The following is a 7716-nucleotide window of genomic DNA, read 5'->3' as shown; positions in this document are numbered from 1 at the left end:
CAATATTACAGTTCCAGGGTTCAGATATGTCATGTTGTGGGGGTTCACGGAGCTCAGCATTTTGTCTTCTCACCACTGATCATGACACCTGAAAAAATAGAATATAGGAGAAAGATAAAAATGTCTAAGTCTTTCATTGAGCTTCCTCTCTGTCAGAGTAGCTTTCAACCTCAGTGTATTTTTAAAAAAGATCAGGGTCTCCAGTAGCTCTTTGTTCCATTAGTCAAGAATGGTCTATGATGTTTTTCATGGTAGCAGAGGCAGAGTCTCACTTGAAGCCTTCTATAATGCCATGAAATAGGCAAAACTGAAAGTGTTAGGATTTCAGATCATTTTTTTCTACTTGCAAACACACCAGTGAGAGCACTATTTTGCTTAGTCCTGACCTTCTGACTTGTTTGCTTGAAAGTTCCCACAATCTGTTCTTCCTTTGTTCTAGAAACCAACCCTAATCAGGAAACTGGGAAGTTATTTTGAGTTTGAATTCTTAGAAGATACCTCCTTTTATCTGACCCATGATTCCATGAGAGCATTATTTATGAGCTAATCTGTCCCAAACACAGTATTATTCAGATCTGTGTCATCTGTTCCCAAGGGGAATTTTGGACAGATTTTTAATTATCTTAAAATTAGTCTTTATATCAACATATTGAACAATTTGTTGCTTCTCTGAGTAGTGGTTGTGCTTATAAGAGAATGGTAAAATACAGTGTTTCTGTATTGCTCTTCAGTAGAACATTGGAAAGTGAAAAAAACATGTTGTATTGAGCCAGTTTCAAAGTAGATGCAAAAACTAAAACCTTATGGAAAACTAAAGAGCAATGTTTACGCTTCTTGAACTAATTCAACTTCACCATATCCATATGTAGACTTTGAGTAACCATTAGCAGTTTCAGTGGCATTTGGTGAATTGGCTGTGGATGATTTTGCTTTTCACCAATACTGGTTTAGACTACCTATTGTAAACAATAAGCAACATCCAAGAGAATCTTTTAGACCGAGTATGTAGGATGAAAGCACTGTGTCTCCGCTAGTCCTGCCTGTTTTAAAAGTGGAAGTATCTGCTAAGACTCAGGAAGATACCCCAGGTAGCTCCTCCAGCTAGGGCTAATATTTAATTCTCTACTGTGAAATGACTTATTATTAAGAACCTAAATATGGATCATCTATGATCAGAGTCTTGGTGTAGAAAACATAAATTGCCACAAATATGTTGTAGTTTTGACTGTCAAGAATATATGGATATTATTGAAACTTTCCATACTGCTCAATGAAAGTCACACACCAACACTGACTTTAGGTGGTTCACTGCAGCAAAGTGCTTATGGGTTCGTGTGGACTTTGATTCTGAATCATCTAGTCTCAGGTCCTGGTGGAGGGAGGTACTGCAGCCCACTGCTCTCTAAAGGAAAGCAGGAAGCCCAAGACTCAGGTCAGTGTGTACAACACTTGCAAGATCATAGATATGTTTATTCTGATTTATGATGCCCTCTCTAGGGTGTGTTTCTCACCCAAAGTCTCTTCTGTATAAATTGTAAGCAGTAACTTAGAGCTGTTGTGGTCTTCTGATGCTCTGGTGTCTTGTACACTCAAGGCACATTTGTCCCTTCTTACGCATCTACATTCGGCCATTGGGTTAGCTCAGAGACATGTCAGGTGTGTGAACTCAAGACATTGCTGTTCACCTCAGAACTTCAAAAAGCTTGTAGTTGGCAGAAGTTCTTTGATACAAGTTACAAAACATGTGCTTGTTTGTTGTGAAAGTATTAGGAGATTTGACTTCAATTTTTGATCATGTTGTAAGCTATACAAACTGATTATTTTTACCATTGTTTTAAGACCCCAATGAAGGTTTAGATCACAGTAGATAATAATGAAACTGTTCTAAATGTACATAAACATTATGGGAATATTTTGCTAATTATAAAATTACAATTACATTTGTTTGAATCAAGTGGAGAAATGAATAAAATATGGCCTCAAAACATAATTTAAGTAAAAAGAAAATTTTCTTGAAAATCATTGAATATAATGCACATTTTTTTTGTGGTAGAGATCTAATTATTTAGCAAATTGCTTTCCTCCCTTTAACCATTGTTCTATAAATATGCCTATTTAAAAATATCTAGACCTTTTTTCCAGTCTCCTCATACATAAACACTGAACCCACTATCTTCCATAGAGGACTTATTTTCATCTATTCACATTAGAGAGCTCATAAGAGAAAAATTATGAAATGCCAGTGGGTTACTCTCCCTTTTCTTCCCTGCAGGACATTTATGTGTACTCTATCATTTAGCATAGACTTCACTGTTACACTGTGAGCATTTATGGGAGAATGAAAATAACATGGGGCACAAATCCTTCCATAAACAGGAGATGGAGGAACACTGAGCTGCTGATTCTCCCTACTCTGTAACAACACTAGTGAATGCACTGTGGTCAACCTTCTTCAGAGACAATTAACCAGTTATCCTGAATACTCCTCTTTAATTTAAAAAATATTATAGGGTTGTAGAGTTCCTTGCAATTGAGTATAGAGCAGAAAGCTGGTTTATGTCGTTAACTATTTGGAGTCTATAAGTACAGTGATGTATTATGTAATTGTCCATAAAAACATAACTAAAAAATGTATTACTCCTAAATATATAAGCTCAAGCTCCTTAGTCTGTCTACTGTTAACTTTATCAATTTAAAAGGGAAAATATGGGGAGTATATGAGTGGACTTAGAGGAAAGAAATGAAAGGGAAAAATTAAATAATCAAATCATACTTAAAATTTTTTACAAATTAAAGACACATGAATTCAATATATTTAAAGTATTTCTGTTTTATGAAAAAATTATAAAAGCAAATAAATTAGTAAAAAGCAACTAAATAGAGTACTCATAGACTTTTATTATATTTTTACAAAAATAAACTCCCATCATTCCCACTTGAAAATATGTAGAGAGAAAAACATACCTGGTAAGGCTGAAGCCTGTACTGGCTTAGGCAGGTTGTATTGCTACAAAGTTTCAACACATTTAGATGTTGCTAAAGGAGCCACTATACTTTTTATTGCAGCCTGAGCTAAGAAAATCCTTTTTTCCTAACTCCCCAAAAGGGCTGTCATCTTCATGAATCATACCTTCATTTACCTTAAGCATCATGGCACATACTTTCAACTTCACTTATATTTTAGAAGTATTTTCATTAGTATAAGAACAGGAACTCTGTAATCTTGCATCATAGCATGGGAATTCTGACAACTATAATAGCAAGGTTAGGTAAACAGGAGCAATAGATATTTTTTACTATACAGCTATCCAAGCTAAATATCTTTTCTACCCTATGCCATTTGTCAAGACCTTGAGCTGAAGTAAACGAGTAAGAACTATTCTTATAAATGCACAAGTGCTGCCTAGCATCAACTGCAATCAACTATTTAATGGATGCTAATTCTGTTGGGCAACATTTTGCAGTGTTTTCCATGGTGTGTGTGTGTTTGTGTGTGTGTGTGTATGTGCGCGTGTGCATGCACACCTGTGTGAATTCATGTGTTATAGACAAGTAATCAAATCGATACAAATTCTGAGAAAAAAACTAAACTACTATAATAAATCAAAGCCCATAATTGTACTTTTGAATACAATTAAAGTCTAATTCTTCATGTATATTTTTGAAATTTCCCACTGTTGGAACATCAGAAAATTTGTTTGTTTTTTTTTTTTTCATTTTTAAAGGTCACCAGATTTTTATTATGTCACTGTTATGCTCTGCTCTTTCTGAAGCTATTTTTAAATCCTTTTAACCACACACAGCATAATTCATGATACCACAAAATACAAGTTCACCATGTTATCCAAAAGAAGAGACTAAATTAATTTTCTTTTGTCAACTAGCACTTAGAAGCAAATGAGCTACTTCTCTAAACTGTTAGGTTAATATCAAATGAAGCATATTATAATCAATGCACCTTTTTTCCTGTTGGATCGTCTGGTGAGTTGGTTGGTTTCTTGAGACACAGTTTCAAGTTATCCATGGTGGCTCTAATTAAAGACCTTGAACTCATGGTCCTTCTTTTTCCTCCTTTCAAGTTCTGTAGTAGTCTGTGTTAGCCACCATGCCTGAATCTATGTATCTTTCTCCACTACACTCACAGTCCTTGAAATAGCTTTATTTGAATTCTTCACACACAGCTTCCTTTTCCCTAATATTGTTTGTTGCTAAGTGACACACATATATGGTTTCATTAGGGACCTTACTAATTCCCAAGGTAGAAAACTCCATATATCATTAACGATTATGTGCCTAATGTGAATAATTGGCAGATATTTAAAATGCTGTGTTTAGGAAGTCACTCATTTGTTATATGAAACAGGTAACATTGTTAACTAAAAAAAAAAAATCTGCTGCTATCTGTCAAGTTCTCAGGGAACACCACCACGATGATGCTGTAACATTTGAACAAGTATTTCACAACTTGTTTTCTCAGACACTTTACTTCCCTCAGAAAATGACTCAATTTCCTGATACTATTGACCCTGGTAGGTCATCACTGATGAATTCGTATTCAATATTTCAACATTCTAACATTTATCTACTTTCACAATAATTTGTAAATCCTCAGGATACAAACAAAATTACATCTGCTTGTAGGGAATTAAGCAGATTGTCTTCAAGTACTAACAATTGTCTTCTTTGGAGCTCATACCACCTGGGGCCAGCTCTCTTCACTGCCCAGGTGAGGCTCAGTGTCCTCTCTCCCACTGCTGCATCTGATGAGGAGTGGGGCCAGCTCTTCCAAGCTCACACCCTCAGGGCATCTCACCCATGCCCACTCTACTCCAAGTTCCTACTGTTTTTTATCTCTGTTTTCCTTACCTATTTTCACATTCAGATCAGTGTCCTCTATTTTCCCATTTCTACAATTACATTTTAAAATCTCCAAGAACTTTTTGTTGTGTTTGTTGTTCTGTTTCTGTTCTGTTTTTTTTCTTTTTAAATAAATTTATCTTTTTACACATTATGAAAACTCATGTCACTCTGATGGTGTTGAAGTTTCCAAAAGTCTAATCTTTACATTTTATTGGCTTTGCTTTCAACTAATATTTTTAAATTAAACAAACAAACAAACAAACAAAAATTCATTCTTCTGTCATGCAATACACCCTGAACAGAGTTTCCTTTCCTGCCTCTCCTCCCATCTCCCCCTCCCACTTCCCCTCTCCTCCAGATCCAATCCTCTTCTGTTTTCCTTCAGAAAAGAGCAGGCTTCTCAGGGATATCAAACAAACAGGGCTCAACAAGATATAATAGCTTGTATTGTTCCTTGACTAGGCGGGAATCCTCATATCAGGAATGGGCAAGGCAACTTAGTAGAAGATAAAGAGCAGACAAAAGGGTCAAGACACCCCTACTTCTACTGTTAGGAGTTCCACATAGACACCAATCTTCAAAATCCTAAAATAAAGAGGACCTAGCACAGACCCATGCAGGCTCTATGAGCCACTTTATTTTAATTTAGTGTATCCAAAGCCTTCACAAATTATTGGGAAGCTGGATAAATATCAGAACATTGAAATATTAAACACAAATCGATAGTCTCACAGAGCTTTCAGTCTCACGTAGAGTCCAGTCTCAGGGACCTATATGAGCCCTGCTTAGTTGATGCTATGAGAAGCAGCATCCTGGTGCCCTTGACCCATCTGCCTCATAGAATTCTTTCTCCCTTTTCCACAGGACTTCCTTACTGTCTTTCTTCTACTTTATTTTCTTCCTTTCTTTGAAATTTACCTTCTGTTCTAGTTTTCCTACTTCATTTTATTGTTTGAAGTCAAATCTCATCAATCTTCTAATTCTACAAAAAAAAGTTCCTTTATCTATTACCTCTCATTTCTCATACATGAAATTAAGCAATATTAACATAATTTTATCACTTCCCTAAATATATTTAATTCACATTCATAAAATAGCACCATGCTCATGTTCTATTTTTTCAAATACCACATTGTTGTTTTTATTTTTCTATCTACTGAAAGGTTCCAAACAAATTAATGCTATCTCCATCATTTCCCAATAATTCCATTCTTTGGTATTTAGTCAAGTCAAAGAAGAGTGAAATTCTGTAGTAAAATAAATACATTAATTTTACAATAGGTCATATAGTAGTACTACAGTAACACTAACCAAAAGAATTCACATAAATGTAACAAACTTGATGAAATATAAGGTTTGTACCCTACTAGGAACCATCACTCAAAATATGATGCTGAAAGTTCAAAGTACCCAGAAAGTCCTTATTGCATATATTCTATCTCATTTTCTCTGCCATGACTCAGTGAAAGTTTGCATTTCATTGAGCTTTGCCAACAATATATTTTGACTTAGGTTTCATATAAATCTTAAAAACAAAATTTACTGTGATTGAATTTAAAACAGAAATATTGCATTTACAAAGAGAAGGTAGATATTTATGCATATAATATGCTTACTTGATACTCTAATTGTAATATAACTTATGGTGTCATAGATGCATTTGGAGAAGTAGCTTGGAGTGGGAACTAAAATTCTTCATCAATGAACAAACACAGAGAGAGAGAGAAAGAAGAGAGATGGAGAAAGGGAAAGAGAGTTTAAATATTATTTTATTATTTCTGGCTTCCCGTTTTCTGAAGAGAAAGAGAGGAGAGGTGAATGGGGAGGGAGGGTGGGGGGGAGGGACTGGGAGAAGAGGAGGGAGGGGAAACTGCTGTCAGAATATAAAGTGAATAAATCAACCAATGAAAACAGACAAAGTTTTCTCCCAAAATATTATTCCTTCTATACATAATAAATAAAATAAATTTTAAGAGATTTGGTCCATTAACAAAGGATCTACTGAGTTATCATTTGCTATTAATTGTGGAAAACACTGTAAGAAAGGTGATATATGAGTTTTAAGACACGGAGCTGGAGAGATGACTATGTGATTAAGAGCACTAATTGCTTTTATGGAGGCCCTGGATTCAATTTCCAGCACCCATATGGTGTCTCACAACCATCCGCAACCCCAGTTCTAAGTTATCCAACAAGCATGCATAGGGTACACATATATGCATGCAATCAGAACATCCAAATAAAGTAAAAAAAAAAAACCTTAAAAAAGGGATGTTGTATATTTACTCAACCATGCAGCTACATCCATATATATATATATATATATATATATATATATATATATATATCACAATCAATCAATATGTAGATATAAATTATGGATATAGATTATACATATATATTTATGAGCCATGGTGTAAGGAGTCCAAGCTGGATTGAACTCATTCTGGAATGCAGGAAGGACTTAAATTTGTGTTTTGGCCTGCCTCAGTTTCCAGAGTATGTAGGAACTCCAGCCAGTGTATCCAGTACTCAGATATCTGAGCCCACGTAAAAGACATCCTGATTTACCCTGATTAAGAAATCCTAGAAAAACACAAAATCTTCATTGAAAAAATTGGATTGAATGTAGAAGAAAAAATAAACAATGTACTTTATTTGCAAGGCATTCTCAGTCAACATTGTAGTGAAGTTATAAGTGAAACAGGAAGGAAAGAAAATCAAGAAATCTTTCATGATATCATAAAAAATATTCTGAAATTAAATCAGGATGATAAATCCACAAGTCTATATACAAAGGAAATATGAAGAAAACCTTCTGATTTTGATATGCCCCTCATCCAGTTGAGGAAGTTT

The sequence above is a fragment of the Mastomys coucha genome, unplaced genomic scaffold (genome assembly GCF_008632895.1).
Source record: "Mastomys coucha isolate ucsf_1 unplaced genomic scaffold, UCSF_Mcou_1 pScaffold21, whole genome shotgun sequence".
Lineage (NCBI taxonomy): Eukaryota > Metazoa > Chordata > Mammalia > Rodentia > Muridae > Mastomys > Mastomys coucha.
Note: the sequence above shows the minus strand (reverse complement) of the source record.